We start from the raw sequence: 20,126 nt of genomic DNA, 5'->3' as shown, positions 1-20,126 counted from the left end.
GAGTCTGGTAAGATTTCTTGGATGTTATAACAGCTGGATAGGATTTTGAAAGCTGAATAGGATTTGGAATTTTAAAAGAAAGCAAAAAACCCCACCCACCCAAAAAACAGCATTAACTTTTTAAAAAATTGATCTGAGAGAGAGAGAGAGAGAGAAACATCAATGCATGTATAGTAACAGATGTAGCAGGAGGGGAAAGTGAAGGGTGAATGTATGTTACTAAAGCAGTAGTGCCTGCATAAAATTAGGGAAAATTATTATTAACTAATAACCTTAATTACAAGCAAGGTTTAAAATAGGTTTTAATATGCATCAAGATCTCAACCCAGCTCTTTTTTGGAATAAAAGAGTCTGGAGATGAAAATGTAGCTTCCTTGAAAGCACAGAAGGTCCCAAAATGATTACTGGGAACAAAAGAAGCAAAATGATTGTCAGGAGGAAATGTGCTCTGAATCCAGGATAGCAAATGGTTCTTGTTTACAATAAGCTGTGAACAGCCAGCTTTGACTATTAGTGGTTATGTGCCAATGATTATTAACTGCATAGCAAAGGCATTAAGTCACAGGATGACTGTGGCTTTTATGCTGTACTTCTACTAAATCTTGATTTTATAGCCCGTTTTCAACAGCTCTTGGGCTTGGATTGGAAATAACAGCCTTTGGTAATTTTACAGGAAACAAACTGAGTGAAGCCTTTGTTATTTAATCACATTCAACAAAGAAGAACAAATAACAAAATCGAGTGTGCTTCTCCATTTTTAAGTCAAACAAGCTATTTGCCTTACCTAATAGGTTGTCTTTAATTTTGATCATTAGCGATCATTAATAAGGGAAAAGATTTTTAGTATTTTCAAGTGCTTATGTTTCTTATATAGGAAGCCAAACCATAGTCTAGACTTTAACCGGGAGACATGAACAATGAAGATGTCATGCCAGGCTTAAAATAATGATAATAAAACATTGTATTTCATGCTGATTAATGTTGTATGTGCTTTAGATATACTAACTAATAATCTCACTACTCTAGAAGATTGTACTATCACTACCAACATTTTACAGATAAAGAAATGGAGGTACAGAGAGATTAATTATTTGTCCAGGATTACACAGCTGGCCTCTGATGCTGCACAAACTGAGGAGTAATTCCCCAGTGTGCAGTCACTCCCTCAGCTTTCACAATGCAAGAATTTACATTTTTACAAGTCTTCTACTTCTGGGAATGACTTTTTGGGGTCTCTCCGGGTATAATAAGCTGAATCAGGAAAGATACAGCATGAGGATAATAATCTGGTCCTTCAGTGAGCTTTTCAGCAGCTGGTCAACTTGCTGGGATGAAAAGCATTTTCAAGAATCCAGCAGCACATTCCCAAGGCTCCAAGAGCATCTGCAAACAGTGTAGTAACAGCGTGTGAGAAGGTGTCATATTGAAAGGTAAGCAGGGTAGCGCCGTGCACGGCAGAGATGCCAGGCGCCCCCTGAGCCAGAGCAAAAAGAAATCAGTTCAGGGCTGAACACAAAACTCAGCTGACCCGTGCGTGATGGAGCAAGAAAAGGATGCTACAGTTTTATGGAACTTTGTGAACCTGTGAGACAAGAAAAATCATACTCACTCAAGTATTTCTCTTTGTGTAGAAGGACCTGCAAGGCAAATGTATTCACTGGGCGATGTTTACATGACTGTGGAAAGGGAAGGGGGAAAAAACGAAATGTTTACTGAGTACCCAGGTTGGGCCAAACACTGCGCTATGTTGTTACCATTCCATCCACAGTTGACCCTTGAACAGTGCATGGGTAAGGGGTGTCAACCTCCCACACAGGTGAAAATCCATGTATAACTTTTGACTCCCCCAAAACTTAACTATTAATAGCCTACTGTTGACCGGAAGCCTTACCCATAACATAAACAGTCTGTTAACATGTATTTAGTACGTTATACGTATTATAGACTATATTCTTACAATAAAGTTATCTAGAGGCAGAATGTTGTTAAGAAAACCATAAGGAGGAGGAGATATATTTACTGTATTTATCTAAAAAATTCCACATATAAGTGGGCCCATGCAGTTCAAACTTAAATTGATATACTACGAGGTATCTTTTTTGTTTTGTTTTGTTTTGTTTACCATTACTGGCATAAGGACTTTTGAAAATGAAAACCTCTGAGCATTTTCCAGCTAAAAGAAGCTACAGTTGTAACACTGGTGAGGGTAGTTTTCTTTTGTCTACTAATGAATTACTGCCATATGGAAAGTACAATAAAATCATCAGTCAGTATTTAAAATGTTGTTAAAAGAAGAACCATTACAAGAAGACTGAAAATACAGAAGCAGTAAATTTTGAACAATAGCTAATAATCCCTTTGATATTTGTCTCAGACATTAAACTTGAAGTGTGTTTAGAAGTGGCACTAGAATAATTCTTTTACTTCAGTAGAAACTGTCAAAGTTTGATAAACAACCAAAATTGTATAAATTTCATATTCCAAGAGAGTCCTTGATAACTGTTTCCTCTAAGACCCAAACTGACACAGAAGTCTGCTTTGTCTGAATTAATACCGCCATGCGAGCTTTCTTATTATTAATGTTTACATGGTAAATTTAGTCCATCCTTTTACTTTTACTCTGTCTTTGTAATTGAAGTGTGTTTCTTGTAAGCAGCTTATAGAGCTGGGTTTAGTCTACTACCTTGCGGTATGTTTTCTATTTGTTCCATATGTTTTCTTCACCACTGCCCCTTTTTCTTGGCCTTTTGCATTGCTTATGTTTTTTTGTTTTTGTTTTTAGTATTCCATTTTATCTCTACTCTTGTATTATGATATAGCTCTTTGTTGATTATTTTTAGTGGTCACTCAAGAGTTTACAATATGGCACTTTATCTTATCACATCCTACCTTCAAATTATATTACTTCATGTATAATGTAAGAACCTTATGACTTTATGCTTTTATTTTCTTCTTCCTGACTTTTGTGATATTGTTGACATACATTTTATTTATTACATATGTCAGAAACTTACAATACCTTATTATTATTTTTGTTTTAAATGGTCAATTTTATTTTAAAGAAATAAAAATATAAGGAAGTACTTTTTTATGTGCCTACATATTTACAAATTCCCACACTTTTATTTTTTTTGTACCTCCAAGTTCCCATCTGGTATTATTTTCTTTCTTCTTGAGAAACTTACTAACATTTCTTGTAGTGCAGATCTGCTGGATATGAATTCTCTGTACTTTTGTTTGTCTAAGACTGTATTTATTTTGGCTTTGTTTTTGAAGGATATTTTCACTGGATATAGAGTTCTAGGTTGACCCTTTTTTCTTTCATTATGTGAAAGGTGTCATTCTACTGCTTTTTGCTTGTGTTGTTTCTAATGAGGAGTTTGTGGTCACTCTTATCTGTGTTCTTCTGTACATAATATGTCTGTTTTTCCCCCACTCTACTGCTTTTGCTTTTTCTCTTCATCTCTGTTTTCAGCAGTTGCATCATGATATGCCTGGCTGTGGTTTTCTTTTTTTATCTTTGTTGGGGTTCATTGAGTTTCTTGGAGCTCTGGTTTGTAGTTTTCACTGAATTTGGACACATTTCAGCCATTATTTCTTTATATCGTTTTTATCCCCCAGTTCCCATCCCAGGACTCCAATAACGCATATGTTAGATTACTTCATGTTGTCCCACAGGTCACTGAGACTCTGTTCATTTTTTCAGCCTTTTTTCTCTGTGTTTTTCAGTTTGGGTCTTTTCTTTTTATTATTGACATATAATTCTTAATTAACGAATTAATTTTTATTTTTATAACAACAGCTCTTTATTACCTGCATATTACATGGATTCAAATACACAGCAGACCAATGATGTTCCCTGACATTTAACAGTCATTCCTCAACACTGTAATTCTAAGGGGTTTCCTTCAGGTTCCCTTTATAAAGCCTTGCACAGAGAAGTTAAGCACCAGTAAGAAAGACTGTTGTTAACAGTTTTACTTCATCATCTTCATCATCATCAATAAACATACAGTTTCTTTCTTTTATGTACATGGCATTATGAAATGGGTACTATCCTTTGCCTATGGTACAAAGTGTATAAGTACAGTATACCAATACAAAGTAGAAGCCATTAAAAAGAGCTTAATAACAACTACTTGGAGATGATTAAATCTGGAATGTTGATGGGATCTATGAAGAGATTTAGAAATGATACACATACTCAAACATTACAGTAAACATTTTGCTTGGGAAGGGGTGAAAGGGTGTTTTATTTTTAAGTGGGTTTTCTAAGTTGCTCTAAGTTTATTTTCTTTCTGCTGTTATCTTTAAATATTACAAAGCATTGTGAGCTGCATCTCTCTGTGCATTGCCACAAGGGATCCCAGAGCTGTGATAGACTGTGATGGGATTGGTGGATACTTCAGTGAGGCACTGATACTGTCCGTTGGCCCTCAATTTTTCTATATCAAAATACATTGTATTAAAATCTTGTTCCTTGGTGATTCCCCTAAGCAGCTGGGTGTAATCTGTATTGGAATACTGAGGCAGCTTCTTTTCAGTAAGTTGATCTTTTCACCAGGAGACTTCCTCAAGGAATGCCAAGTACATCCTAAAGAATGCCCTACTATGTTTGTTAAAGAAATGTGGTTCTCTGAAGAAATATTACTGAATTTTGCAAGAAATTTCTCAGCAGCACTTCTTTTGGCCTGTTTTTTTGATGTCCCCTTTCCAGTTTCCATAAGTGACTCAAACCTGCAAATTCTAGTATATTCTCTATTATGGGCAGTTCCTCCTTTTGGGGAAAGGGTATATGCAAGAGGTCTCCAGCCATGATGAATAGCCAATTCCTGTAATGAGCAAATAGGATTAGGTTGTTTCTTTGGTTGCTTGGAAGGATCAGGCATTAACGGATCAGGAACTACTAAGCAAATTCTTGCATTGGCTTTCAAAATGTTTGTGGTAGCTTCTGCAGCTCTGTGTTTCACTAGCTTCTTACTTGTACCTTCATCTGCGCAGGTTATGTCACCAGTGGTTGCTCTGAAGGTGAAAGTGGGCACGTACATTTGCACATCGGATCTTTCACGTTCATAAACCATCTGGGATGTCCTTGGTCTTCATGCCATATTTGTGTAACACCTGAATCGGTGTTTTCCCTGGCTTAACTGTAATCATATTCCCCAAACTGAAGGCCCTACTGTCCTTGTGCTCCAGTGGCTGGGCCACCATGTGGTGCCTGCTCTGGGACATGGTAAGAAGGGAGGACTCAGTGGCAGTAGGAAAGATGGTGCAGTGTTGGGGGCATGTCCTCACTCCCAGGGTCAGCAGGTCCTTGAGAGGAGTGCTGCAGCACCTGTACCACTGCTACTGTCTAATATTTTAATTTTTTAAAAAACTGAGATATAATGGACATGTAAGATATTTTCTATATTGTTTTGCCTTTGAATTTCCTGATCTCTTTTTTTGCACTTAATGTTATGATAATTCCATCTGGTATATTTTCAATTTTAAAAATCTCTATCGAGTTTCATTCTTTCTAATCTTCCGTTTATCTCCTCATACTTTTCTTTGAAATCCTAAAGGAAATTGAGTATATTTATAATTGTCCTTTTGTGCTAATTCTTCAGCTCTGTCATTTCTGAGTCTGTTTCTATGTGTCATTTTCCTGTTTCTTTGCATGTGTCATAGTGTTTTATTGAATGATGGACTTGTGATTTTTTGTTTGTTTTGTTTAGTGTCAAGTTTTGTTGTCTTTCTCTTAAAAAGTTTGATAGGGCAGGTCTAGAATAGCCTTTGCTCTAGGGCTGAGTTAGCCATACCACTAAACTGATATTTCAAAGTATCATACTACTAAAGAATTTTCTGGTGTTGTGACCTTAAGCCCCAGATACTCAACAAAGACTTCCTATTGTGGCTGGTAACAACTCAAGTGTCTCCTAGCTCTCTGGCAGATTTGGGAACTGTTTACCTGTAGATCTTGCATTTGGCTTTTGCCCATAATTATGAAGTTGACCTTATGTATGTATGACTTAATATTCAGCAGCAAACTCAAGGAAACCCCTATATTGATTTCTTGAACTCTTCATCTGCATAGATCCTTCCTGTATGGTGCTTTTCCTAACAAATTCCATCTGCCTTAGCCTCCATGAACTCTGTTCTGTGTCCCCTTAACTCCCTGAGACTCCAGTGTTAGGTTTTCTCTCACTGCAGTGGCATTCTGACATGTACGTCTAGGCCAGCCAAAAGGTGGGATGACTGTGGAATTCATGGCAGATGTTCTCCTTCTCTCAGAGATCACATTTTATGCTTCCTTTAATCTAACATCTATAAACAGTTTTTTGAATATTTTACCCAGTCCCTCAGTTATTTATAGTGGGAAGACTGATTCAGTCCCACTTAATCTATCATGGCCAGAAAGAGACGTTTTCATTTTTATGAATATTCTGGATGTTTTCTTCTACATACTAAAGAAACTGAGACCATCTCTGGTGTTGAGGGAGAAGAAATTTTGCAGGAGAGAGAGAAGAAACTCCAAGGCCATTTGCTGTGCTGTGGATTAGCACAGGCTGAGATTAGACACAGGATCATGCTTGGGCATCCCAGAAAAGAAGGGAGTATGGCAACTGGGAGATTAGGGCTGACTGTGGCCCCTCTTCTTTCCTAGTACTCTTTTCCCAATCATCTTCCAAACTCCAGTGATGTACGTCAAGGATAGCCTCTACATTTAAACTATTCCAAGGGAGCAGTTTCCTGGCTGGAAAATTCTCGCTCTTATTTTAGTTATGGATAGAATTTTTTTTCTCCATGGAATGTCCATGGCAATTTAAGTGTTTCTTTTAATAGTTGTCTTCTGCATAAATGCTATTTATTGAGGACTTTCAAAACCCAGGCACTCTGTTAAGGATTTGCATTTATAAATTTATTTAATTTTCCCCATGCCCCTATGAGGCAGATCTAGTATTTTCTCTGTTTTACCCATGAGGAAAGCAAGGCTTAGAGGGATTAAGAAATTTGCCCAGGATCACATAGCGTGGGTGTAGCAAAGCCAGAATTTAAGTCTATGTCCTTCTTACCTTATGCCTGCACTCTTGATGTTAGGCTGTACTTCCCCCTTCACTATAACCTTTGTGCTATAGTTATCTCTGTGCCTGTCTTACCAGATCATGAGTTGATTGAAAATAGGAACCTGTATTTACACATCTTGTGTCTTCAAAGCATCTAGAATTGCCCTTGTCCACAGCAAGTTGAAAGGGAGAAAAGGAGGGAGAAATATTATCCCCTTTATTTCCCATTTTGGCAAAGAAATAGCCCTAAACTCTTAGAATGAACTTGCTATCACAGAACTTCCTTATCAATAAAATTAATCTTTCACTGTAACTTTGTTTTACTTATTTTATTCCTAAAAGCATAGTTACTAGAGTCAGCTGACAGGAAATCAGCTCTCCTATAAAACAACAGATGGCAAAAAGGAGGAATTCATCATTGCTCTGCTGTGCAGTGCACATATCCAGTAATGCAGACTTTGGGATAATGTGTCCTGTATTTGCTCCTTTTAGTCTTGCCTGTAAATTGTCTTCTCTTACAGGATTGATTATTTTATTTTCTGTTGTATTAGGTAAATGTTTATTAAAATCGGATGTATGGTCTCAAATAATAATAGAAATAGCACAAGAAGACTCTGTAATCAGTAACTTGAAGTTATCTTTTTATTTGCTAACCAAGTAACACAGTGATATCTTGATTAAGTCTGTCAGTAGCCAGGGCAGTAAGGCTATTAATCCAGGAAAGAGCCAGCAGGTTCATCAGAATCCCCAGGAGAGGGTGTCAGAGCCTCTGGGTGAGTGCTTACAAGAGCTCTTACATTAGAGGAAGAAGCAGCTTGACTATTGGGTGACAGTTTCCACAATTCATCTCCTTCCCCAGGGTCAAATGTGCATGTTCCCGGAGGCATTTAAGCCACATCCGATAACCCTGGTAGTTGAACTCACAAGCTCCATGTAGACTGGTATTTGTTAGGCCAGAGGCTATGTGTAAGGCGAGAAAGCCTTGCTGCTGAAAGATGTCAAAAATCCATTTCAGAACTTCTTTAGAATCTTTAATTACTCAGTTAAAAATGCCTCAGGCAGTAGAGAAACTGCTTGAGAGGAGAAGGAGGAGAAGGGATGGGGCGAAAAACATCTTCCCAGTGTCTGAAACTTGAGCTTAGAAAAACAGAGGATAGATACTTGCTAAGGGCAGTAAATTCTGTTTTTATTTGACCACCACTCTCTGCTCTTCAGATTCTTTTTCATCGGCCAAGAGCCATAGAACTTTCAGATTTTATGATTAGGAAGTGCCTCCTCATAGTGTGGAACTAAAACAGCTTCATTCAGAGTGAGCATCTTTAAATCTTGTTTCCATGTTTAATGCCTGCGAAAGGTCTGTAACAGGAGGGCTTTTGTTCTGTCCATCTAGTGGGAGCCCGAAGAGAGCAGAGAGGAGTGGAAGAGAGACACATTGCGTTCCTATTTCTCAAGCAAAGCAAGAGAAATCCTTAGAAGCAAGAGGGAATTATGTTTCACATGATCTTTGAGATTTAGGACCCTTCCTCTCTTGGTAATTTGGTGACGTGGACAAATATCCACTAAAGTCCTTATCTTTTACCTAATCGATTAATGAAGAGCTATCATAGAATTGAATTTAGTCTCTTAGTGGCCTGAACTGGCCCAAACTGGATTCAGACAGAAATGTGAGGGCTCAGAACAAAATCTATTGTTTCAGATCCCAGAGACTCGTGTCTCCTGGCATGTTATGTTGTATTAAACATTAGTAGTTGTGTCATAAGAATCACAAAGGACCACACATCTTTGTCCGTCTTGTCTGGGTAATGCTTTTAAAGAAATCAATGAGTCCTTATCAAATCCCATTGCCACCAAGCTAGGACTTAAAGGGCACCAGAAGAAAATTTCTATTTTTAACAGAAATAGGCCTGAGGAATGATTTTAGCTATATTCTAAACTGAGCTAAAATGCTTTCCAGTGACTTAATTCATATTGAATATTGTTCCTAATATTCATGATGTAAGTAAGATGTTTGTTCGCAGACCATCTTAATAATATATTTGAACAGAGTGATCTAACAAAACATACAGTCATATTTATCTCAAATGTTTATAAGAGCTCCAACTTGTTTTAAAATCTATTATTGCATTTTCCTGGGATGTTTCTCTATAGAAAAAAGTTGTGGTTCATTCACTAATTCAATACATATTTGTTGCAGACTTACTATGTGGAGAGCATTGTGCTTGATTTTGTATGAAAGCATACTTTTATCTATTCATTTATTTAACCAGATTTCTTGCATATTGCATGGTAATATATGCCAAGAGCTGTTCTTGGTACTGGTAATATGGTAAATCAGCATTACCAATGAGGTCTCTGGCCCTCCTACAACCTTGGTGCCAATGGGGAAGTCAGACAATACACAGGCAAACAAATGCATACATATTGTGCAGAGAAGAAAAGAAATATATTTGCACTTTTTATCTAGTTTCTAATGCCTGATATTATGTAACAGCAGCAGAAAAATTAGTTCAATGTAATGACAGCATAGTCTGACTTTTATATAAGGCAAAGTATAGGATTGTTTACAGTCATTTTATGCAGGTCTCAGAACACACATGTAAATTACATGTTATTAGTCCCATTTATTCAGACAAAGAAACAGAGGCCCAGAGAGGCTGGATAAATTTCTTTAATTAAAGCTAGTAAATGGCAAAGGTTTTTCTAATCAAATCCTTGCCTCTGACTATAAGTCACATTTTCCCCCTGCATTATTATGTAATATGTATATTGGCTTAATCATCCACAAATTTTTTCCTTTCTATATTTCAGGTTAAAAATCTTTACCAAACCACAACAGATAGTTTTTGCTTTTGACTTTTAAAGTACTTTCAAAGCCTCATATCTTCTTGTGGAGAAAAGAAGGAAAGGGAAAAACTATTTCTAAATATTGCCTCACACACTTTCCATAAATCTCAGCCTTCTCAAGGCTTATTATGTTCGCTCTGTAGTCTTCCTTAGGAAATGGATGAAAATTTGAGCAAGGACACAAACAGGAAAGCTCAGAGGCCACATTTGTCCTGCAGGCCCCACCTCTTTAAATAACTGCAGTGCAGTGGGAATTTGTTCTGCACTTAGGCGAGGAACTCCGCTGTCCTGTTTCACTGGCCTGCAGGCGGGAGGCAGCCAGCTGCCCTGTCTTCAACGTGGAGGCAGCACTCAGTGGTGCGAGGTGGGGAATGTGGGCTGGAGGATGGGCCACCCCCTCTGGGCCCTGAGGACACATGGTTGCCGAGATGTTTCGTGTTTCTCCCTTAAGCATATCATCCCTGGAGACTTTTAACCTGCAAAGAGGTAAGGTTCAGAGAACTTCCTAAATCAGTAACTTGGGCTACAGACTTCTTTCTGCAATTTGGTTCTGTCTTTATTTAAGAGAAAAGAAGCGAGCAAATACTTGCTACAGCTTTTTAAATAAAATCAATTTTAAGTGAATGCATAGGCGGGGCTTATAGTTTTATTAGTAGATTACTGGTTTATACTGTTAAGTTTAGTAAAGTGTAATTTCTTAACCTTTAAAGAAGATTTTTGTTACAGTGCGAATGTAAATTTCTCAAGGTCAGATATAGAGGGAAGGTAGATAAACCCTGTTGCTAATTTGGGGAGACTAGTTAAAATAGGATCTTAATAGATGCATAAAGAGGAAGAGCTTAGAAGTCTTTTGATTCCAATTCCTGTTTTTGAGCTAGAGCTTTTAAACTATCTAACTCAGTCATTCCATATAATTATTAAATTTTAGAAATAGCTACTGAGGTGGTCTCTATTACCCAAGCCAGCTCTTCCACTTGATAACGGAATTAATGTATTTCTCTGGTCAGGCTGCCAGGCTCTTCCTCTTGTTTTCAGTGCTGGGACCAAGGGCACCCACCGGAAGTGGCTGCGCTTGTTGCCCTGGTCCTAGAGAAGACAGGTGAGTGGGGAGCGTGTTCTCATTGTGCACCTGCCCTGCAGAAAAGTATTCTGCCTGGGGACTTGTGTGACCTGCGTCTGTCCATTTCTTCTGCTCTTTTCCTGGCCTCTTTTCATTTTCTTTAAGTTAGATTAGAATCAGTTGCATTCGAGCATTCTGGGTTCTTCTTAGTTAAGTAGCATCATCTTACATTTTACAGTTGTGTTTATAGTTTCTTTATTGTTTTAAAATTGTTTCACCAGTGTATTTTATAATCAAAGGTGATGTCTACTTTGGCCCCAGAGTCTCTCTGCCCACTCTCCCCTGTGCGTCGCCTTTGAGAAACTGGCATCTGTGCTAGAGTGTACTGTCGAAGCCATGGTTAGCCTGTTTAACAGCAAGCCCAGGGTCTACCTCAGGAAGCACAGATGGCCTGCTCTCCCCAGACAGGTTTCCATAATATCAATTAACCTTTCTTGTTTAACTTTTAGAATACCGTTATCCATACAGCCACTTTGTCAATAACTTATTTGTCTTTATTTTCTTTTCATTGTTTTTCAGGTCCTTTGTATTGTCTTTCAGAGAAAAGGAGAAGGGTTAGGAAGGATGGTTTTGGTTGTTTATTTAAATTTCATTTTCTTTAAGTTAGATTAGAAAAAGTTGGTTTCGAGCATTCTGGGTTCTTCTTAGTTAAGTAGCATCATCTTATATTTTACAGTTGTGTTTATAGTTTCTTTATTGTTTTAAAATTGTTTCACCAGTGTATTTTATAATCAAAGGTGATGCCTACTTTGGCCCCAGAGTCTCTTTTTAAATTAGTGTGTGGTAAGAAAGCCTTCTTAGATGAAGTATTGCTTTTTTGTATAGTTGGGGGGGAGGAGGAGATAAGAGTGTTTGTTTGTCTGTCTGTTCTTTAAGTTTTACCCCAGATTTCAGGAGGTGGTAAGCAAAACCAAGGTCCATGATAGGGTATCCATTTCCAGCATGGTATCTAGGTGTGGCAATATCTTAATGTGCTCATTTGTGAAAATAATTTAACATTCATGAGCTTTGATGATTATAACCAAATGGGGAGTTTCTTTAACTTTAAATCTTGTAAGTAGTGAGGAAATTGCTTTATATTTAGAAATTGTTTTTAAGTTTCACATTCTACAGCTTCATTTTGATGGTCCCTATAGTTCTGCATGTAATCACTGCCCTGCCCCCTTTGCATATGCCCCTTGTTTTATAAATTTTGTAAGGCTCTTGTTAAATACTAACCAAGGGATTAATTGAATAGCAACTGTAATCAAAGTCACCTTTAATAAGATAAGACTTGTGTTTACATTTGAAAATGCAAACAAAAGACTTTATGGTCCTAAAGCTAAAGAAAAAAATCAGATGGAAAGAACACAGTTTAGCTTGCCTAAGTAAGCAGAATCTTTACAGGTAAGGAATTCTGAAGGCAACAGGCATAATAATGCAGGGGACTGCTAGCCAAGGTTCTGGCAAAAATTTTAGGAAAAAAATAACAAAATGGCTTGTGAGATGATCTAAAAGGAAATCAGAGCCCCTGAGCAATAAGAAGGACAGAGCAAAGTAACAGGTTTACTGGAGGCCTTCTGCTGACCCCAGCTGGGCTGAGCACACAGTGCCTTTCAAGGCCTGTTTAAAACCTTGGAGATGGTATTTCAATCAGTCTTGCTGACGTAAACACAGACCCTGCCTGGAGATTTTCCAAAAGCAGAGAGTGAAAGCAGTTCAGTCAAGATGCGTTGTATTATTATAGTAAACGTGCGGGGAAGCAGCTCTGCACTGCCTTGGGAGAGGGAGTAAACTAGCTTGGCAGCACTCTGCATGTAGTGTGACCTGTGTGACAGGGCCATTTGCAGAGATTGCACCAAGGACAGCCACACCCAGTGCGTATATAAACAGAAGGGAGGAAAGATTGAGAGAGGGAATTGTTTCTTGGTGATAGGGAAGCCTGTGGATTATTTTCGTGGGCGGGGGGGGGGGGGGGGGGGGGGCTATTGAGAGGAGTGTTTGTACAATGTAAGTGCTGATTAGATGGCCGTTCATTGCTGGGTGACTTTAGTGATAGATAAATGATAGGTTTACAGAGCTCAGGCACCACACACGCTTGGGGTTTGTAAGTGAGCAGAGTAGGCAAGTCTTGTCTCTGGGAGCTATGACTGAAGTAATTCTCTATTAGGTGTATTTAATTAAATGAACATGAAGATTTAAACTTTTTTCTTTCTCTTAAGAATATACATAGTAAAATTAGAGCCAGGTATGTAAAAGATAGTTTCACTTAGCTGTAGATTAACCTAGTTTAGACTTTCTAAGAAGCCAACCTGGTGCTTCACAAAAATCACAATATTTTGGTTTTTTGTACACTTAACTACCTGAAACTTCTGGAATTAGTAGATGTTATCAAGATACTTCACCTTCTTTTTCTTCTTGGTCCACAGTTTGTGGAGCTCATTGCAAATAGTGCTTTCTTAAACTTCAAAAGGGACGCTGGAGAAACGGAGGCAGTAACCACATGCCAGTCCTGACTGCTGGAGGAATTGTATGTGTAGTCAAGACAGGGTGCCTTCCAGACGTTTAAATAAAATGGAAGCAAAAAGTTCACTTCCACAGATTCTTTTTAAATAACAGCATATTAAACATTAATTGTCTTTCATTTCATTCTTTGCCAACCTCAAATTATTCAGTAGGTCTGAATCTTTTAGTATATTTTAGTTAAAATATTATAGGACTTATCACTTGATCTAGCCCTAGAAGTGGCAGCTCCTCCTCTTCCTCCCCCTCACCCTGCCCTCCAGCCCCCCTCACTCCTCCCACAGCCCTCTACCTCTTCTTCCTTACTGAGCAAAACACCCTAAAGCATAAGCTCATTTTGCAAAATGGTAAATTCATAGAAGTTCCTTGCCAATAAGAGGTTGCAATCCCTTCAGAACTGCTTTCTAATTTATGAACTTAAATCAGAAAGCGATACTAGATAAACTCAGAATTATACAATGTGTGCAGGCATTTTAGGAATACTCTTTCATTCATCTTCACAAAAACTCCATGCAGAACTGGCTATCCACAGTGTACAGAGAAGGAAACTGAGGCACAATGAGGTCACGTGGGTTGATCAAGTCTATACAGCTGATAAGAGGCAGGGCAAGAATGTGAGAGTTTGACTCGAGGCCTGGGCATTTTCCCCCACACAATGCTGAGTGAATGACAAATTCCTTATCTGTCTGTGTTTTTCAGTCTGGAGATAGTAGGGAAACTCTGAGGTTTCCATGGAAGTAGCTGCAGGACTTTGAACAATTCAGAGAGGCTGTTTCTCCTCATTAGTGGGGCCCCCTTGTTCCCTATTTTCTGACCATTTTGCCTTCTTTTCCTATCTACTCTCTTTAAGAAGATAGTACCCATTTCTTTTCCCTAGTAAGCGTCAATCTTGTCACTGTGCTCTTGTGTGTGTGTGTTGGGGTGGGGGTGGGTGTACTGTTGTGAGAAAGGAAGGGGAGGAAATCCCATTACCTCTTAGGAACTGTTTGAGAAGTGGTGTATCACAGAGAATTACTGTGTGTTCTTACACCCTAAGTGGGCTCACTGAGCATTTTCAATAATCTGTTTGCAATTTTGTTTGCTGAAGATTTGGCTTTGGGGTGGTGACTTGAACACTTTGGATTTATAAACTGATTTATCTGTCAGACTCCAGCTCAAATTCTCCTTAAAGAGGGGAATGGCCCCCTTCCCCCTCTTAAAACACTATCTCACCACTTCCCTCAAATTTGTAAAGACTACGTTATCAATATGTTTCCGTTAATGTTTATGTACTCTCTACTCAGCGAGATGAGGATTGTTTTTCAAAACATTGTCTTGGCGAGATCTCTGGCTAGCATGTAGGCCCCGTAGGATACAGATTACTTCTTTCACCTCAGTAACGTCCCTCCTCCCCCATGGCTAATGTAGTGTTGGCATTAATATTAGTTGATTTAATGGTTCTAGTATCCTCCTATTGGTTCTATTTTTATATCGTGAGTGCATCTACACAGATTGTTCTTTCCAAGACAGTTCTTGAAATATTTGAAGACAGTGATTATTCTTCCTCAGAGCCTTCTAGGTTTCTCCAGTGCTTCCAACATTTCCTTCATGTGTGGTATGGCTGTTTGCTGGTCTCTCTTCCGTTCTGCTCTGAATTCAGTCGTGGTTGTCAACATCCTTAACGTTGCCCGCAGCTGAATTCCAGTTCTGCTGCATTTAGGATAATTGTCTCTCCTTTCTGTATGATAGGCTTCTATGCCACTTAGGTCCAGTTAGTTTGCTTGGCATCCACATAATGCTGTTGGCTTGTACTGACCTTCCTTTGGCCAGATTGCCTTCATCTTTTTCACAGGAGCTGTACTCATGCCAGGAAGCAATCATCCTAAACATGTGCAGCTGAAGTTTCTGAACTTCACCCTCATTCCTACTGTTTCATCCTGTTATTTCAGTCCATTAATCCCCCCCAATGGAAAATTCCCTGATTTTTGGATTATAATTCAAAATAGTCTATTAGACTAGTAGGTTGTCATGCCTATTCCATCTCTGCTGATCAGAATCCTGCACATTCCTCTCCTTGAGGTCTTTCCTGAACTTCAATAGGAAGTACTTTCTTCTTCCTTTGAGTTCCCAAAGCATTGGCTAAAGCTTTTAGCACCTATTGAATTCCACTTTATGTAAACAGCATGGCTTGGTGGTTGAGAGCAGGGGCTCTGGGAATGGACAGACTGTGTGCAAACCCAGGCTGTACCACTTAGTAATGGCATAATCATGGATGTGTGAGTTTTTCTCCCTGAACCTCACTTGTCACATCTGTAAAATGTAGCTAGTAATACACACCAGTTAGTATGTGAGAAGTGCTTAGAATGGTGCCTGGTACATAGTCACTGCTAATAATTGTTAGCTATCTCCATAGATACTCAATAAGTGTAAATTTTAGTGAAGCTCAGAATAACTTTATGGACATGATTTTTTGAATTCTCAAAACGTGGCTATCCAAAGAAACATTTATAAGTTTATGGAGATAGCATATTGGAGAGGAACAACGTTTTCCCAAGGAGGCACTGTAAGATGGACTCCAACTAAAGGCCAGACTTACAGACGTGTTCACTTCGGTCAAATATTAGCTGACATTTTTATAAGCATTGTGCATATTTACTGGTATCAAGTCGTGCAGGTAACCTAGAGAAATATCGCTTCCGTGTTATGAACTGTATGTATCAACATTGTAATTAAAATAGTTTTAATTACTCAAAACCTAATTTTAACTTCTGTGCCCATGGGCTCATGCTAATTTATATTTTGCTTTGTACAGCATGACAAAAATTGTAAAATATTTTTTTTCTTTTATGAAGTATGATGTTTATTCTGTTGGAAAAAACATCATGGTGCACCAACATCAGAAACTCATGAAATTAATTTTTGACATTACCGTGGGGATGAGCAGTCTTTAGCATGATAACTCACTCTGACCTCAACATTTATTGATAGTCTACCAAGAATCTTGTGTTGGGCTATGTAGTGTTGAGATGTTGAGAAATATAAGGTAAAATTCCTATACTCAGGTTTATTTGGAGATATAACACATAGTAAATAAAATATATAAGTCATATCACATGGAAGTTCTGTACTCAATGAATTACTAGGTCAGTGGTATAGAAAAGTGGGTATAATCAGAGCCTCAACAGGATAGTTCTTAATTGCTACAAACCTATTTCAATTTTTTCCCCACACTATCACTTCAAGAAGCTCTAGAGGCCAAAGAATACAAGCCTTGAGGACATCATCAATTAAACAGCAATAACATACTTGCACAAAGTGTTTCTTTGAAAATTTGTCTACATTAAATAATAGTTTTAGATATACCTGATTATGAGGATTATAATAGTTAACACATTAACTTAATAAATTCTGATTATGACCTTATGCTATCCCATTTTTGAGACACGGGAAATAAGTGTCAGAGTGGATACATAGGTTATTCCATCAGGAAGAGGTAAATCTGTGGGTCAGTGCACGTCAGCGCAACTGAAAAGCCCTCTTTCTTAACCACGAGAATATCTTGTCCCCATTGACTCTTAATGAGCAGCTTACTTAAGGGAGCCATGATTAGTTCATTATGAACAAACTTTGGAGTGGGGGATAGAGATGAGCTGGAAAAGATAAGTTAAGGCAGGTTATAAAGAAACTCCTCTATAAACTAATGAGTTTGGAATATACTGCCAACAATTAGGGAAACCACATCAACTGATTATTAACAAGAGAATGGCATTATATAATTTTTGTTTTAGCAACATGATTCTTTCAAGTGTATGTAAAGGGTATTAAAATGGGAGAAGACAAGATACTGGGAGTCAAGTTAGGTGGTACAATGCCCTAAGTATATCATAAATTTGTACACTGGACATACAACAAAATAAAAAAAGATGGATTTAAGAGATGTGTCTGAGGTAGACTTGCCCAGATTTGTGGACTGGTCCAATACGGGGGGCAGTAAAAATGGCAGGGTGTTTAATGACGCCATTCCTGAGGCTGGGAAAAAGGAGTGATTGCAGTTAGGAGGGGTCTGAGCTTTCAGGTGATGAGTTTCAGGTGAAGGAGAACATACTGAGGGCAGTTGGACATCTTGAAGAGTCAGAGCTCAAGAGCAATCGGACCAAAGATTTGTGAATCTTCAGCCTGTAAATGTAACCATGGCAATGGATGAGGTCAAGGTAAGGGGCTGGGGTGCTGCAAGTAGAGAGAGATGGAAAGAGGTTAAAGGACTAAACCCAGGAAAGCCCCAAATACTGAAGGTATGACCCGCTCTATCAGTGTTCCAGTCTGCTGGGTACAGTGAGGACTCTTGGATTGGACATAGGTGTTTCTCAAGCCTCTGTCAACATGATTACAACGTGTCTTAGATTAGCTTCTGTAGTAGCTAAGCCATTACCTGTTGATTTTTACCAGTATCACTCTCAGAAGATTGACTGCAAACTTGGGAAATGGTTTGTGCTCTGTAAATTGATTAAGGATTGGTATAGTCTGAAGATATGTATAATTCACTCACAAATCAGTTGTTAGATGCCCTAGGTTTTCTTTAGGATTTTTTTTTCCATATAGTTTGCATGTTACATTTCTAAAGTAAATTAGTGCAGTGATGGAATCTATATGAAATGATTGACAACCCCTTAATGAGCTCCAGGTTTCTTGTGAAGTGTCTTGGAAACTTTATTGGCAGCGTCCTAGGTCCTAAAAATGTATGAGTGTTTTGATTCTACTGTGGTGGTCTCTTTCCGTCATGAACAGAAGCTTCTCTAAAAATGGGTTGTATTGTCCATTCATAGGCAGTGACCTTTCCATGAGAAGTAACAACACTGCAAGTAGCCTAGGGGAAAAGTACGTAAGGTACAGGTCAAAGAGTTCTGGCCTGAGGTTCAACTGCTGGAGCTCGAATCCTAGGTCTTCCTCTTACCAGCTGTATATATCCTTGGGCTATTGATTGTCTTCTTTAAGCCTTTGTTTCTTTATCTGTAAAAATAAATTATGATAGTACAGATAGTAGTTCTCATAGAATTGTTGAGGATTTTCAACAGGTTTTCTACCCAGTGTTGGACACTAGGGAGTGTTGCATGTAATTACTGAGTATTAATGCACAGTGACTAGAGTCACTTTCTCTCTTTAATTCTGTTTTATATACCTTTGTGCGTGCTGTACCATCTGGAAATGTTTTTAACTGACTTCCCTGAATGTGATCTAGTTCCTAGATCTAAGATCTGGCTAGATGGTACTATGAATAATAGATTATCTGATGCTAGGGTATATTGAACTATCACAGCAGGTCATTCTAATGGATTTGGAAGACTATATTTTTTCAGGGTATCCCTCCCTTCCTCTTACAGAATCACCACTTCACATCTGTAAGCAGAGCACTGGCCTAACTCTGCAGCTTAAGCAGGGGTCAGAACATCTGAAGCAATCTGCTGATATTCTGGTATGTTCATTTCTTTTGTTCTCCAGACCAGGTCTCAAAGAACACTGCCTGAGTATTGAAGAAGTTTTTCCTCTAATGTCCTTGACATAGACTCATGCAGACATAAGAGTCCAGGCCTTTTCATAGGCCATTATACAAATCAAATTTCACTTGGGCCCAGGCATTATTGCAGTATGCACTGTGTCCTGCATATAAAAACAATCCTGTATCATGTTGTTGGATAAATTTCCCCAAACTGCAATATTAAGATATAGAAACTCTGCAAAGTTAAGCAGACCTGTCCTCTTGGGGCTTCTGATCAGGGTTGTGGAATTAACATGATAGAAAATGAGTAATATTGCTTGCAAAACAGTCACTTTTAAATGTTGCAAACATTTATCACATTTCGTTGGGTAGAACAAGATTGTGAGATGGCTTTACCATTACTCCTACTTGGTTTCATAAACTGAATATGAAGACCGTGTTTATATAAAGTGTGTCTCCATGTTGTTTTTATCAGAATTCTGCATTTAAAGTTTCAGTACATAGCTCCCAGGCTACAGGTATCACATGATCCCCTAAACAGCCATTTTATGAACATCCAACCTGTTTCTAGAGCAGAGTTCACATTCAATTGCTCCTCGATCCTTATGAAAAGCAAAAACATCTGCCTAATCTTGTATAGTATTTAAACATCTCTATCATTTTCAAGAAAAGATGTGTTAGTTAATGGTGAAAATCCATTTGCCAAGGTGTGGATAGGCCTCCAACAATTCTTTATTGCTTCAAAATAACTCTGGTCAATGTGTGTCTTTCTGACAAACCTCTGGCAGGAATTCAACCATCCTGCTGTAAAAGTAAATTGAAGAGGCCCTGCTGGTGTGACTCAGTGGTTGAGCAAATGTCAGGGCACATGCCTGGGTTGCCAACTTGATCCCCAGTAGGGGGCTTGCAGGAGGCAGGTCAATGACTCTCATCATTTATGTTTCTCTCCCCCCCCCCTTCCTCTCTCGGAAATCAATAAAGACATATTTTTTTTAAAAAAAAGTAAATTGAAGAGAACTCAACACTTCACTGACATGAAACCTGAGGCCCTAGGTTATGTAAGAGAGAGCCCTAGGAACTGAAATAGTTTAGAAAATTCAGGGGAAATATGAGGATGTAACAAAACATTAGAAAGGATAGG

The 20,126-nt window shown here is 38.4% G+C and overlaps 1 protein-coding gene and 1 pseudogene across 7 annotated transcripts in view; one reads left to right on the top strand and one right to left on the bottom strand.

Moving 5' to 3' along the window:
- ARHGAP28 (Rho GTPase activating protein 28) overlaps positions 1-20,126 on the top strand; it is a 143,941-nt gene that overhangs the window by 32,933 nt on the left and 90,882 nt on the right. The window contains exon 2 of one of the 7 annotated variants that reach the window (XM_087818952.1): positions 18,870-18,961. The exons of the other annotated variants lie outside the window; for them this stretch is intronic. The gene's annotated coding sequence lies outside the window, so the exon portion shown is untranslated. The remainder of the gene's footprint in view (positions 1-18,869; positions 18,962-20,126) is intronic. 7 annotated transcript variants of the gene reach the window in all.
- On the bottom strand, positions 4,288-5,235 carry LOC107535881 (interferon-inducible double-stranded RNA-dependent protein kinase activator A pseudogene; annotated as a pseudogene).

The sequence above is a fragment of the Miniopterus natalensis genome, chromosome 7 (genome assembly GCF_054644295.1).
Source record: "Miniopterus natalensis isolate mMinNat1 chromosome 7, mMinNat1.hap1, whole genome shotgun sequence".
Classification (NCBI taxonomy): Eukaryota; Metazoa; Chordata; class Mammalia; order Chiroptera; family Miniopteridae; genus Miniopterus; species Miniopterus natalensis.
The sequence above is the reverse complement of the archived record's forward strand: the minus strand, read 5'-3'. Positions and strand labels throughout refer to the sequence as shown.